Source organism: Scleropages formosus, chromosome 1, assembly GCF_900964775.1.
Source record: "Scleropages formosus chromosome 1, fSclFor1.1, whole genome shotgun sequence".
Lineage (NCBI taxonomy): Eukaryota > Metazoa > Chordata > Actinopteri > Osteoglossiformes > Osteoglossidae > Scleropages > Scleropages formosus.
Window position 1 is genome coordinate 41,621,058 of NC_041806.1, and position 16,091 is coordinate 41,637,148.

The window sequence follows — 16,091 nt, forward strand, 5'->3', positions numbered from 1 at the left end:
TCCCTGGCAGCTTCAAGGTGAGGATCAGGGAACTGTGAAGCTGCCTTTCCTGAAAATGATCCGCCTTTGCGTCAGGAATATCCCTCGCTCTGCAGCATCTCCGGGCGCATAATGCAAAGTGTAAATACCAGGCACCTAACAACCTTTTTTTTTTTAAACTTCCTAAGGCAGGATGATTTTAATGAGAGAACACGAAGATGAGTTTTGCAAAAGTGAGGGGGGTGCGCGTGTGGCCGAGTCACGCCGTGCCCTATTGATGGAATCGGACGGTATCGACGTGTTAATCTCGGGTCGCAGGGAGACAGGCGATGGCGTCACGTAATGGAACACGATGGAGCCGGATTAAGAGCTCTGCCCTCCACCTCCTCGGCAGCTGCGTTTCACCAGTGCGGCAGAATTTCCAGGAACCGGGAAAGGGAGAACAAACAAATCCTTCCTCATTGTTGCGCCGTGCATTATATGGCCAGGACTTCCATTTTTTCCCTCTTAAATATTAAGATTTATTTGTTCAGCAGATGCCTTCCTGCAAAGCCACTTGCGGTGTTAGGCGTGCGTACCAATATTTATGGCTCTGAAATTGGATTTTTTTTTTAATTTAACATCAGCGCAAAATTTCTGCGGCCCTGACTTCACATCCTGCAACCTCAACATTTTAAAGGTCCAGATGCGCAAGTCCTTCTACGCACAGGGTTGGCGGTCCGTCTTGTCCACGATGGCCTGAGCTTCGCTCACGTCCTGAAACACGTTTGCACGGAGCGCGCACGTTCAACGAACAGTTTCACAAAGTCAAAGCCAGCGAGGTTTATAGGCACCGAAGAAGAAAGAGAGCAGTTTTACATCTAGAGCAGAGCAGGGCAGAAGGTCCTGAGTAGAGAGGACGGCCAAGGCCTCGTGGCCCCGGGCCCCGCGCTGCTCCGTGTTGACGGGGAACGAGAGCCTGCAGGCAGCGACCAATTAACAAGCGCAGTACAGCTTGAGGGTAAAGGCAGCGAGCCTGGTGTAATTAAGAAGATTTGTATGTAATTAGCGCACAAGAGACGAGGCCGGCCAATAACCCCGGCAGATGCTCGCGTGCCACAGCTTACGAGCGCTTGTTGAAAATGTTGTAAATACGGCCATCATCGAGCCGGGAGCTGAAAATGCTGCGGCTGTAAGAAGGTATTCGGCGTGCAGCAGAAAAGGAAACGCAACAAGACGCGCTCTGATCGGAGCTAAAGGCAATACAGTCAGTCGCTCGTCTTTTAATCCTTGTTTTTGCGGATGCGCGAAATTATTAACCGGCACTGCAAATTATTGGGACATTAAAGCAGCTCGTGCATAATGGCAAAGCACCCGCCTGTTTCTAAGTGAGTTAGAGAAAGAAGTAATGACTCCATTGATTGAGGAATTTTAGTTCGGCTAACAAGCTACACCTCCAGAATGTAAGATATCATCGCTCTCAAAGGGGGTGTAACACAAGCAAGGGTGCCTGGAATAAAAGCTGTTAGCGCTGACAACTATTTCGTTTGCCGAGTTCTCTTCGATGTCATTTCGGCGGTAGAATGACCCCGGAGTGATAGGATTACAGTACTAATTACAGCTGTGAACCGTACCGTAGTATTATAATCAATCAGAGCATGACAGAACCCTAATTTAAAAGAATGTATCTTCGGCAACCTTTCAAGCAGTGTATTTTTGTATACCTACGTATTTCTGTATTTCACAGGGCTACTAATCCATAATTGGCTGTTTCGAGTGCTTTCACTTGTCTGACAGCTGTTATTCAGAAATGGCAATCCGTAGAAACGAACGCTGACGGTCCTATGCCGACGCGCGCATGCGCACACGCACAGCAAGAGCATTTGAACGTTCAATCCTTTCGGTTTTTCGAATAAGAAAATGTTAGGCGATCGCGCTGCTTGCTCAGAGAATCAAAAAATAAAAGATCCTTTAGTTTCATGGGTTGTCGGAATGTGGCCTCTTGACAAATTGATAAATGAGCAGGAGGCAATTTAGGTTTTTTTCAGTGTGTTAAAAATATGAAAATGAAGCAGTTTTTTTTTTTTTCTCTGGGACTAAGTTAGCCTCCCATGTAAACTTTTCCAGGACTCCCTGCATGAGATCACGTACAGCTGGCAGGGATGAGCGAGAAAACAGGGCTTTTGTGTACAAGGGCTGTACAGAGCCCATTTTTCCACAATGGCCCAGGCCAAAAAAAAAAAAAAAAGGTTTTGTGCTACGTTCCCCATCCTAAATGTACTTTTCAGACGAAAATGGATCCCGGTCTCCGCAGCGCTTTCGCTCTCTCTGTTTCTCTCTGTCATTTTGTCAAGTGAGAAGACCTCATTGAGCTGCCTGCTCGGAGTGTGAACTGGAAAGGGGCTCGTGTCCGAAGCGGCCGACAGAGCGGGCAGGGCCAGGGCATGGGAAGAGACAGCGAGCAGCCGCTGAGCCGGTGGTCAGTGCAGCCCATGTCAGCTCTCCTCAAACAGTCTTGAATCAAAGACTCGGTGTTTTCATGGATTTTTCTCTACCTTTGTGAGGTTTACACATGTGCTAAACAATATTTTCCATGAAAGAGTAGAGAAGGGATGGTTTAGCATAAGCCCTGTGCTGCTGGACATCTCACTGTTCCCAGTAAGGAGTTTTTAGTTTTTACATACGTGTGGCACATGGAGGCGCAGGGAGTAGCGCTGCTGTCTCACAGCGCCTGGGTGGTGCGAGGGGATGTGGGTTCGATCCCCGCTCAGTCTGTGTGCAGTTTGCATGTTCTCCCCGTGTCTGCGTGGGTTTCCTTTGGGTGCTCTGGTTTCCTCCCACAATCTAAAGACATGCTGTTCAGGTTCCCCCATAGTGTGTGAGTGACAGAAAGAGTGTGTGTGTTCCACTGATGTATGGATGAGTGACTCAGTGTAAGTCACCACGGTGAATAAGGTGTGTGGGGCATATGAGGCATATGAATGTTCAGAATTCAGTTTTAATTCAGTTCCTGTTTATAAAGGTGACCGACGCCAAGCGCTGACCAGAAGAGCACAGACTGACTAGTCAATGGTGAATAAGAGTACAAAGACAAAACAAGCAGACAGATGAGTCCGTTTGCAGTGTAACTCTCATACTTGTCATCTGGCAACAGCGGAGAGGAAAAAAACTGCCATGACCGGAACTGGGAGAAACAAAGCTCCAGTGGTCCAAATATTAGTCACTGTCCACCCCTCTGTGCTGTGTTTTAGTGTATTGCACCATTCAGCGAAATGAAGTACAAGTCGATCATATCACCATATAATAATTAATTAGTATTAATGATGAAAGAGGATGTTGAAAGGAGTAGAGATATGAATAAAAGAAGGGAAATAAAGCTAAATAGCATGTCCAGCAGCAAGTACAGCATAGATCATTCAGTGTATCTGAGATCCTAATTGAAAGATATGAGTTCTGAGCCTGGTTGTAAAGGCTGACACCGAGGGGGGCCTCTTTCACAGTTCTGCTGTCTCACAGAAGAAACTGAAGTTCTAGGTTCAAGCAGCGGTCAAATCAACCCAGTAGCATCACTCATTTTTATATTTCCTGCTCTGAAGACCTTCTCAATTACAGCCCTTTGTACTTTCGGTAAAATTCTTGACCCGCTCGCACTTGATCATCAGCATACGAACTCTATGCATTTTCCGTGTTTTACACTGTGATGGTTCCCTGCACTAACAATGGCTGTAAAACTCGACCATGAGACTGTAAGTTCTGACTGGGGCTTTAATAGAACGCGAGGCCTGTCGCCCAACTCACCCCATTACTGTCACCCTTCTGGTAAAAAATAACAGCAGTGCGGCAAAAAAAACAATCCTTCATCACACCTCTTTCACTAAATTGCTTCTGTGAAAGGGTCTGTTTGACTACTACACGCCTCTAGATATAAAAAATAATCCATCGCCTGCCTGGTCATGTGTATTTTATTTATCCTAGTAGATGCCAGTTGCATGGCTCTTATCCCTTATTTATGCATAAACAGACTGTGGAGGGAGTAGACAATTATTGTTGGCTGCCTGAGCTTCCCTTTGCCAAACAGGACTTTTGTCTTTAAAGACTGTTGTTGTCCCATTTAATTGAGATATTTGTTGGCCTATTTAACATTCTATCTGTCAGTTAATTAATTTTCTAATTAAGCAGCTTATTTATTTGCATGTTTAATTGTGTTACTGTATCAAGGCTGCTGGCAGCAGAGAGCTGTGCAGATATTCTTATTTACTTAATGATGAGCTTTGAGGATAACAGAAGAAGTGCTCATTGTAATTCTTTTGCATTTATTTACTGAGCAGACACTTTTCTCCAAAGCGACTTCCAATGAACTCTATGTAGTGTTACCAGCCTACACACCTTATTCACCAAGGTGACTTACACTGCTAGATACACTACTTACAATGGGTCACTCATCCATACATCAGTGGAACACACACACACTCACTCACTCTCTCTGTCACTCACACACTATGAGGGAACCTGAACAACATGTCTTTGGACTGTGGGAGGAAACCAGAGCACCCGAACACTTACTCTGCTAGATACACTACTTACAGTGCGTCACTCATCCATACACCAGTGGAACACACATGCTCTCTCTGTTACTCACACACTATGGGGGAACCTCAACTACATGTCTTTGGAGTGTGGGTGGAAACCAGAGCACCCAAAGGAAATCCACACAGACACAGGTTGAACACGGAAACGCCACACAGACTGGGCAGGGATCAAACCCACGTTCTCTCACATCTTGTGTAGAGCTTACTTTTAAACCTACTTTGGTTTTTCAGATAACAGTATTTCCTGCATTAGGGTGGTCTCCGCACAGAAGTGTGTCTCCAGCACTGTGGAACGTCGCTGTGTCCATCTTTCTCGTGTCATCCTTCTATGATCCCGTGACCGTGTCCCTGGACAAAAATGTCCCCCCCAGTTCTTAAGTTTAGTGCTTTTCCCCAGAAACAATGTTCCTGAGGTACCGGTACCAAGGCGCTGCTAGGAGACCACGTCACTCAGTAAATACCCACAAAGCGAAACAAAGTCATCTGTCTTCACCGCAATGATTCCGGACACTGCGAGTCCTCCGCTGTTTATCTCACTGTCATGCGGCTCGCCACAGATAATTGCTTTTCTCCCCCACCCTGTCCCCACTCCGAAAGTGAATTCAGAATCGCTTCAGCAGTTCTGAGGCTTTAGAGGAGCATTTAACACGGACACACCTTGTGCTGCGGAGTTTATTGAAGCCACCGAGTGGGTTTCACAGGCCGATTTTCATCACAGGCCTGTGAAGGATTTAAAAGGAGCTGCTGTGGGTGGAATTTTGATTTGTCACTTTGCTTTTTCTATTGACGATGTATTATTGACTAAGAGCAAGAAAAAATGATTGAATCCCCTTTGGTATTTCCAACAAGGCAACTTTAAGAAAAGTGAACTCGGAGAGAACTGTTATTGAATTTACCAGTCTTTGATATGAGGGCGAATATCTTGTCGTGAGCGAGAATATTTGTCCCCTGGAATTCTCTCCCAGAGCTCCAAGAAGCACACGATCGAGACAATACAGGTCGTATTATCAGTGTCGGGGTTTTACGGCGGGTTCGTGAGTGCCACTGTACAGTACTGTACCTCCAGCTGGCAGGAGCAAATTATGGATGGTCTGGGCACCCAATGACTCACTCAGAGTATTTATGAGGTCGTGTCCTTTCCCTCCCGACAGCGAAACGGTGAAATGGAGGACCTTGACTTGTAGCTCATTCGTTCATCCAAGAGCGTAGCTATGGAGACCCGCAGAGCGATCGACAGAATCTCCAGATACGGGTTCGCGTTTCGGAAAGGTGGTGCGTGGGGAGTCGGGGAGGGACCAGTGGATTTGTCGTGAGGCGGTATGAGATTATCGAAAGCTGCATTGAAGAGCTCTGGTGACATCCAACTAAAAATACAAGCTACCTTCTCAAACACCACCAAGGATCACAGAATGCCATCTGTGGTGAACCGATCAGATTCTCTCTCCAGCTATTTGTTCAATAGAAGGTGGCTAGATAGTCTTACTTCCTCCAGTATCTTTTCAGAAGGAAACCTTTGGATCCGTCCTTCTGCCGTTCATCTGTTTCATCGCGTACAGATTGCAGCTCCACCTGGATTCAGATCAGCGAGCTTCTCTGAGGATCATCTACACCCACAAAGGAGACTTCACGCTTTAAAATGCTTACCCAAACTGTAGGGATGTTTACAGCTGCAAGCAGATCTATGGGCTAACCTGCCAATTAGCACTTTACTTGGATTTGACCAGATTTACTGTTTGATCTATTTAGTGAGAACAACCATGGCGAAGACCATAAGAAGACAAAAGTGAGAAGATGGTCAAGATGTAATGTGTGCAATATTAACTCTTGCTTCCAATAAAGCTGAAATCATTCATGGAGGCCAATATTTTACACTCACTATGTTGGAGGCCCCGGAAATGGCCCTCAGAATGAAATGTTATCCAGTCGCACAGCTTCATCTGTTTAACGCCAGGAAAGTGTCACTGAATTTGTCAAGTTTAATCATTAGAACTCGTTTTTCCATGTACAGCTCAAGCCACAGATTAAAAATTGTCAGTGCATTTGTCTCTATGATATATTTGTTGTATTCTGAAGCAGGACAGGCAATTACTCAGAGTGTATGATTGTATCTTGTACAGTACATGAATTATAGCTGATAGTAGTTAATGTTTCTTGAAATGTCTTTTTTGCCCAGAGTGTTACATTTTGATTTTATAAGGTTTCACACAAGGTGATTTAATGATGAATCTTTTCCAGCCTCTTCAGACCTATTAGGATATTGGGAATATTGGGGGCAAACTCTTCCCTTTGGGATGTTGGCAGATAAATAGTGAAGAGTGTTTAAAATCAGGCCCTTAAACAGTGAAGTATAGAATGTCTATTTTGTCTAGTTTCTTCAACATCCCTTTCATTTGTAAATTGTGCACATTAACAACGTTGCTGTTTTCATTTATCTTCTCTGGGGTGCCAGAATTTGTTTTGCCGCAACATCAATGCTTGTGTAAAATTATTTTCCTAAGGTTACTCACCCCCAGAACACATCTAAACATTTGGTTTTGTTACAGAAATTAAAATTATTTATGTATTGAAAGTTTTCCCAGTAAAGAAAGCCTGGAGCACAATTCGGGCCTCCTCATAGGGAGGAGGCGAACCTATCATTAACTTCTCAGGGTGCGGAAGGGGGGTGGCTGGGGAATCACGGGCCCTCCTGGATGCCTTGAGCTGAGCTCCAGCAACCACAGCTCTACATGCCAAGGCACTGGGGTCTCCCTGCGAGGCCTGAAAGCACCTGGCTGCTCTACAGCATCCACTGGAGGTCCTCTTCTATCTGCGGTAACGTGGTAAGCTGCCAGTCCCATGTTGTGTGCAGGGGGCTCCTGGAGCAATTATTTCCCAGTGCCTCCAGCAAGCATGTCAGAAATCCATCAGGTTATAGTACCTGGTAGTTAAACGGACAGAATGAAGTCAAGGCTGCGACGTCAAAATGTTCCTTTGTGAGTCAGTCTGAACTGGTCAAGGCTGTGGCAGGCTAGGCCTGCGCTTACAGAAAGTACATCCTGCTTGCACAGGGTGAACCTAATGAGGAAAAGTATCTCAGAGATACAGTAAAGTGCAGCAAGTGTTCAGTCTGAGTGATACAAGTGTAAAGATCAGTACTTTGACACACGGTGCCCACATCAATCCAGTGTGTGCATTCTGTGGCTGTGTGTCTAAACCAGCGATGCTCACGGAGTCACTTGTGCTCATTTGTGCCAGCAGGGTCTCCTCTAACGACATAATGACAAATAAAGTATTTATCTCACCTTGGTGGTGAGGTCTTCATTCAAGAATGAGCAAATGCATTTAATCAAACAAGTCATCATCAGTCAAGGAGCCAGCTTTGAATCCCTCTCTGGCTGCAGTACCCTTGGTCAAGCAACTTTCCCTGACTTGATCGAGTAAAAAATATCCACCTTTATAAATGGATAAATCGTTAGAAGTACGAGTTGTACAGACGTAGAATTGTAAGTTGTCGTGGAGAAAAGCAGAGGTCAAATCAGTACAAGTGATTTCAGAAGTGTCTGAAGGAAGAATTTGCTATGTTTCTGTAGCGATCATGTTTAATAGGGGGGTTCTCCAACAAAAATTTACCTTGAAGCAAACCCTAATTTAATTACTTCCTCTGTTCTGTCCCTGGGACAGATTGTGTGTGCGTGCGTGCGTGCGTATGAGACTCAATGGAGGGCGCAACCTTCCCACAAATCCCCGGACATCATAATTACATCAGGACATTCTGACAAAACATTACTGGTCAATTAAACAAGATAACGGTCAACAGAAACCCTTGAATTGCTGTGCTGTTCCTGTCTTCTGCAATTGATTCGTCACTTCACCGTGCAACAAATATCACTGCGGTCATGAGCGCTACTAGTGTGGTTCAAGGTTGCGTGGCATGGGCCTGATTTTAAACACTCTGAAGTGATCCTGGGAGACTGACTATGGTGTTCAAGGGTTTCGCATATATTGGACATCATGCTGTCTTCACCCTCGGCTTTCATTGCTGGACTCCAGATGTTCTGCCAATGACTGCAGCTGTTTCTGTGAGCTGACCAATCGAAAGATGCGGGATGCAGGGGTGTGTCTAAGGGCGTGGCACGGGGGGGGGGGGGTGGTACCCGCCTTCCTGAAATATGATTGGCCTCCCCGGTGCCCTCCCCAACGCCATTGGATCAGAGGGCTGTCAATCGCTGCTTGATTTGCAATGCAAAATCACAGTACCACGTTTTTCAGGGAGGAAGAGAGACACGAGTCGACCGCAGAGCACGTCTCTGTTCATGGTATGAACACACACACACACACACACACACACACACACACACACACACACATTTTCAGAACCGCTAGTCCCATAGGGGGTTGCGGGGAACCGGAGCCAACCCAGTAACTCAGGGCGCAAGGCCAGAGAGGGAGGGGACACACCCAGAAGGGACACCAATCTGTCGCAAGGCACCCCAAGCGGAACTCGAACCCCAGACCCACCGGAGAGCAGGACCGTGGTCCAACCCACTGCGCCACCGCACCCCCCTCGGTATGAACACAGTGAATTATATATTTTGAAATATGTGCAATGGGGTGTTGTCATTACACGTGAACTCCAAATAGCAGCAACAACAGTACTGGAGATCGATTGCCCTAGTAAAGACGACCCTCGCGGGTAATGGCTTCAAAAGCTCCCAAGAAGAATCCCATATTATGTAGCTAGTTAGTCAGCTAAACTAACGTAACCTCGGCAGACTTACCATGCCCCCCCCCCCGCCCGTGCCACCTCATTAAAAAATCCTGGAATCGCCCCTGGCAGGAAGACTGTTTTTTTCCCTCTTTTTAACTCTGATGCACTTATGATGATCCCAGTTAGACTGCTTTATGTATTGTGTACCACAAAAAATGTCTTTTCACCAAAGACATTTTTCCTTTTAGGAAAAATTTCAGGAAAGTCTGTACTTGTGTCGCTGGATGGAAACTGTTTTTTTTTTCTATACGAACTTGTACTGTGGTTGTTATAGAACATGCCCTTGCGGGGAGCTTCTCAAGAAGCAAATCGGACCCTCCGTACAACTTTCTCCTATTCCCAGGCAGGCCTACATGAGGTTTGCCTGAAACCCCTGCTCACACATTTGTTTTAGATTTGTTTTAAAAAAAAATCATACAGCAGTTTAGTGGCATCCCCAGCAGAAGTAACGAAAAGGCCAAATCCTCTTTGTTTTCCTGCTCTTGATTTAATGCTCCTGCTCTCGTCCTAATTATGCAAGATCATTTCTTCCAGGGTAAACAGACTCGGCGTTGGAAATGCTGGAGGAGAAATGAAGTGTAAAGATATGTACTGAGGGGTGTCACCTTTCGAGAAGTGTCCCACAGGGTTTTACTCCTCCAGGCTCTTTGTCAACGCCCCGTCCATCGCAGGGGGGAGGTGGGCTTGTTTCAGCCACGGACAAATAAACGCTGGAGTAAAATTCCACAGCTCTGGACTCAGAGAACCGTACAGCAGTGGATTTGTTCTCCAGCTGCCTTCAAAGCACATTTGATGCTTTAATTATTGAGGCGCAGCATCTTGCCTGTGCCAAATTGTACAGATTTGAGCAGCGGCAGTGCTGGTGTCCCCCGCTTCCAATGCAGCACATGTCAGCCTCTCCGTCTCCATCCACTGAGGCCACGTGATACACCGAGCGAGCTTCTCGGCAATGGGTGCTCGCCATCTATGGTATGAGGGTTCACGTGAAAGGTCCGTATCTTCGGCGTACAGCACCGCTGAAAAGTGCAAGAACACATGGGCAATGTGGCCATACTATGGAAGGGACTTGAGAGTTATAAGGAGAAAGCAACACACCAGTGTGCTACATCTCTGGGACCTCCTGCTGAAGAGCTGGGAAGACACTGCAGCTCATTCACATTCACTCATTTAGCTGACACTTTTCTCCAAAGCAGCTTACACTGTTGAGGTTACAAATATTCACCCATTTATACAGCTGGGTAATTTTACTGGAGCAATTTAAGGTAAGTACCTTGCTCAAGGGTACAACAGCCAGAGGTAAGGCTCAAACCTGCAACCGTTGGGTCCGAAGGCAGTAGCGCTAACCTCTACACTACCAGCTGTCCCCTCAGTTCCCCTTCAGGTTTACTGAATGCCTCACAAAAAAACAAAAAGTCTCCAGCACATGGACTCGCACTTTTCATTGGTGCCTCAAACAGATGTCTTCCAGCTTTCGCACTTCACAAGCTCAAGCCCCGCAGCGCAAAGACACAGAGAACTTCGTGTCACAGGAATGACTCCAGATGCAACGGTTTAGTATGCGGCTGCTTTCGAAGAGTTCTGTCTCAGTATGTGAAGCATTTCGTAAATAAGGTGATGAACGAGCCTGCCCTGCGCACGATGTAAATAACAGTCCGCTCCTTATTGATTACAGCACTCTGGAGATGGGCGCTTTACTAACATGCCAGGAGCGTTTCGCTATATGGCGGAAGGATTCTGCAACTGTCGGGGCAGAAACAAATTTCTTAACATCAAATTGCAAGGTGGAGGAGCGGCAGACTTCGGAAATTATGTGCGATACATTTTTACGACCTGTTTGCGCTGAATACGAATGTTTCTAATTTGATCTGCCTTTGTGGATGTTTGTCACGTAGAGGATTGTGTTCAGGTCTGAATGTTGATGTATTGTGGAGCGCGTGCCACTGAACATGCTTCTGCTACATTTATGCCATCCGTGCTGTGTGCTCTGCGTAACAATTCCCCTTTTCTACAGCCGTGTGTCCCACACCTCCGTTCAGCAGCTTCGGAATGTGCTATTTATCGATGCCCCCCCCCCAACCAGCACCATTTTCACTATGTCCCAGTGTAAGACACGTTTCTAATCACTCCTTCCTTGCCACGCTTGTACCTGGTGTAAGAGGGGCACAGGTGGCTTCATGCCTCTGCTCAATCCTATCTTCAGGGAGCCTGGCGTGGAGTAGTCACCTCCCCAACGTTTAACTCCTCAGGAACCGTTCCAACTCCTGTGCACCCACTCAACCGGGATGAGGCACGGTCCCTGGCCCCCTACCTCACCGAGAATTCCTGGGCATTCTTTAAATTATGTGGTGTTAACGCTCATATTTATTAACAGCCCTTGGTAATTCGCTGTAACAAAGTTCCTTGCCCAGGGGACTGCACCGGGGCTCGGAAGCAGGGGCTCCGTGGACATCGCCTCTTGGCCCGCACATACGTCCGGCCCACTGGTTCACGTCGAGCTCAACTGGAAATGCAACGTTACAGTCAGCTGCTGTTGTAGGTTGTACTGTGGTGCTGAGGATGTGACAGGTGCGTCGCATTCACCCACTCGTGAAATACTACACCTCTCCTTAAAACATAGTGCATATGCAAGTATTCTGCTTGATAAAGGCAAGAGACACATTGTTGGCATAATGTGTAGTGCCAAACCTGCCACGTGGAGCTTACCGGCGTTAATATATTAGATTGCACATTTCGCAAATATCTTCTGCCACCTTGTGCATTCCGGTGGGTCTGCATCCTGGCATGAATTCAGGTGATCGGACGTGGCCTCTCCCATTCGTGCCCTCCTGACAGCAGATCTGATTGCTCACACAGCAACACTTGGTTATCAACACACTTTTGCAATACTGCTGAAGCACAAGTGTGAAGGAATGCAGTGCGATTGTCAGTTGGACTTTGATTCAGAGGCGCGGAGGGTCTCCGTCTGCACTCGTACTGCTGAAACAGGTCGGGCTGCCCCGCCTAGGGTAGCGGGATCGAATCCAGCCATGACTTTGTCTGTTTTGAGTCTTTGCGTTCTCCACTGGATTTTTCTGGGGGTTTCCTCCAAAGTTACAAAGTTGAGCAGCACTGCTGACTCTGAATTTCCCTTTATGTGCAAGAGGGAGTGTACATGTTTATAAAATGGACTGGCATCGTGCCCGATGGATATGACCGCTTTTAGAGCCTGTGTTTCCAAGAAGTGACTGAAATTGCAGTAAATGTCTGAACAAGAAGGCAGTTCCAAGGAATCCAGATTTAAAAAGAGGGCATAACTTGCCGCACACCATCATACTAAGGAGCAGAAGGCAGGCAGTAAATTTTACCACTCACAACAATTCTGTTGTGTCAAAACCCTCTGCCCTCGTTGCTAATGTTACACGTCACCTCAGACTCTGAAACCTACAACTAGGGGATAGATGGTGTGCTTTGTGCTTTTTTCTATCACCACATCCTGTTGCGGAGCAGCCACTCTGAGCTCACCTTCGACATCCTGGGACACGGCAACAGTAACCTCAGACTTCGTCAACACTGCTCTCCGACACTTTGAAGAAAGAGCGATCAAAATGGATGTCTTAAGCTACTTTTTGAAAGCGTCTCTATGCAGGAGTGAGACCTTTTTCAGTAAATCCAGAAAGTGGTTTCATGGTTGCCTTAAGTGCGGAAAAGTACTTGGAAATGATTGCACCTTCTGTTGACGGGGGATCTGCATCAGGGGCGGGGAAGGAAGTTTACTGGACCACAGGGATGTTGAAATTTACCAGCGGTAAACATGGAAGAGCATGTGAGTTCATCTCAAGTACTTCAGAAGGGGAACATATGTTCCAGCTTGACTGCAGTAAAATGGAAGTGTACAAACAGCAATTACAGTGTAATCTGGGGCTTCAAGTCACACTGTTTAGAAAGCACAGCTAAATAAGAGCTTTGAATATAACAGTCCTCGGAGGCTATAATGATTCATTGTGCTTAGGGCCAAACGCAGCAGTCTGAAAAGAGCCGACGTGAAGGAAGATATAGAACAACACACAAGGTGCGGAGAAAATATTAGAAACACCAGCGCATTTCTCAGAATTCAAAGGTATTAAATCATAGTTAAAAAGAGTCACACGGGTGATTCATCAAGTTTAATACCAGTTGTCAATATGAGCCAACAAATAAGTTCTCACAACCACCATTCTAACTTTTGAAACCACATGGGATTCCAGTAAGCAGGGTGTTGACAAGAAGTTGTGACAAGCTATTTCATGTGAGAAGAGAAGCAGCGGTGAAAATCATGGTAAATCCTTGTGTCACACAAGGTAAAACTGCTGCTCTCAAGTGCAAACTCGCTGACATGAAAATAGTGAGAAAATCAGAAAACAATGACCTGAGGAAGGACCACAGAGGGGAATGAACCCCACGGGAAAAAGGCTGCTGTGCTCTTCACAAGCTGGTGTTGATGGCAGGACCACCGTTTGGGAACCACTAATAACCAAGGGACACCGTAAGGGTGTCGTCACTCTTCGTTGTCCATTGGCGGCTGTTACTCATGGTGGCGCGTCTGCGGTGGTGCTGGACTCACCTTGTGCCAGTCACTGGGTCCAATATTTGCTCGGATGCTTGTACCTCAGCCAATGGGTTTTTTTGACAACGGGGTGCGGTCTGTAGCGCAAACTGTGTATCTGCACCCTGTTCCAGTACTCTGCAGTGATTGCTTCACCACATCCAGGATGAAGACAAATGAGTTCTCTCTCCTCCCCAGTAACCACATCCAAACATCACTGGATGTTAGGATCCACGTGGGAAGATCTAAAGCATGGGGGAGTGGAGAAGAGTAGATTTTCACCCTCCTCCCCCCTCAAAAGCCTGGAGGCATGTTCCCGTGTCCCACAACATACCGTTCAAGTTTGCTATTGCTGCCTTTTATTGTCACTTCGAAGAAAGAGCGAACAGAGTGTATGTATTTATGTATTAAGATTCTTTTTTTTTTTAAGTATTCCTATGCAGAAAACATGAACCTACTCTGGTGTATTTTCGCATACTTAGTAATGTCTGATGTTTCAAATATTTCATCTATCCCCTCTATACTATATATGATAAGCACATAGTCACAGTGGGTAGAGTAAGCATGCAGTAATAATAATTGTACATTACGCAGGTGGTTAATCTCATGTGTGGGTGGACACACACGCTGCTGCACCGTCGGTGCAAGGCCAGCTCCGCCACGGAAAGCACGTCCCGCTAAGGCTGTCTTTGTGCGTCATCCGTCTTGAGCGGCGTTACGAAGCATCGTCCACGGAGGGGGAGCGAATCAAGGCTGCCCATGTGAGTCATGAGCTCTTCAGACAGGATTATATCAGTTCAGATGCAATTCATCTGCTGCTGCTTATATCAGCAAAGCTCGGAAAGCACACAGAGAAAGCCAAAGCAAAAGGTAATTTGGGAAACTTGTTCCTGGTGAAGGACCTTTATTGAGCCGATGCCTTCTTCTAAAGCCACTTACAATAATTGACTCGTTCACACTGCAGGCTATTCTGCTGTATCAGTTCTGAATAAATTCCTAGATCGGGATACTACGGCAGAAATGGGATTCAAAGCAAGAACCTTCAGGCCGCAGGGAAACAGCCTCGACCACTCCACCATCTGTCGCGCCACACTTATAGAGTATATGCAAATTTATTGATTCACACCCTTTTGCTCCTGCTTTCAGGGAAAACGGTAAACAGTTCCGAATACTGCCTGAGAAAAAGTCAAACCACAGCGCAAATGTTTCCGGTACAGCCGAGATGTTTTCTTTGTAAACTGGCTGTGCTCCATTACAGCTTTACCCACGGGTCAGTTTTTACAAAGGATAAGAAAAGCAAAATAAATAAAACACATATTATTTGAAAAGGTAAAGACATATGCTTTCTTAATCATTAGATGTACAGCGTATTTACTCAAGCAATATCAATTTTGGATCCATTCACAATTACACAGTTGCGAGAAAAAGTTTGTAAACCCTGCAAATTATCTCAGTTTGTGCATGAATCAATCAAAAATGTTGTCATATTGTAAAATATGACCTTGGGTCACAGCAAAAACATATGACCCTAAAACTAGATTTCATAGAAATCGTAATAATACACGAAGCCAGTCTTATCTGACAAACACAACCTTTTTTACATGTTCACATCTTTATTGAACAATTGCTTAAACAATCACCAGGTGACCTGGTGTTTAGTTGCCTAGACACGGAGAATCAAGTAACTTAGAGAATTTACAGAATTCTGCAGTATAGCCTGATTAAAAGAGTGACAGTTATAGTGTGACAGTGACTATGGCAGTTACTGTATGACAGTTACAGTGTGAAACTGTGTGAAAATGACTGTGACAGTTACAATGTAACAGTGACTGTGTGACCGTTAGACAAGAGCAGGAGCGCAGCGCAATGCGCGCCCGCCCGCCCGTCCGTTCGAACCCCACTGCAGGAGCGTCTCTTACCGAGCACTGATCTGACTGGACCCCCGGTTCGGAGCCGTTTCACTGGAGCAGTACCGGCGATGTGCGATCCTTTCGTCGTTCGTCCTCGGCTCAGGTGCGACTCCGCTAACTTCTACGACTAGGGGGATCATGCCTGGCTGGATGGATCATGCTCCTCGCGCGTTTCGCGTGCGCTCCGGCCATCCACGTCGCCGTCCAGCCTCCGGGTGCAGATCCCGCTGGACGGACGTGGGTTTGGCGTTTGCGACACACACTGACTGATTGAGTGACTGACTGAGTGACTGACTGAGTGACACACACGTTGCACCGCCGCGTGG

At 46.3% G+C, this 16,091-nt stretch overlaps 1 long non-coding RNA gene across 1 annotated transcript in view; it reads right to left on the reverse strand.

Annotated features, from left to right (window-relative positions):
* Positions 1–15,844, reverse strand: part of LOC108929305 (uncharacterized) — a 29,385-nt gene extending 13,541 nt beyond the window's left edge. Inside the window, exon 1 of the long non-coding RNA XR_001965735.2 lies at positions 15,775–15,844. This is a non-coding gene — a long non-coding RNA (uncharacterized LOC108929305). The remainder of the gene's footprint in view (positions 1–15,774) is intronic.
* Positions 15,845–16,091: the final 247 nt, after the last annotated feature.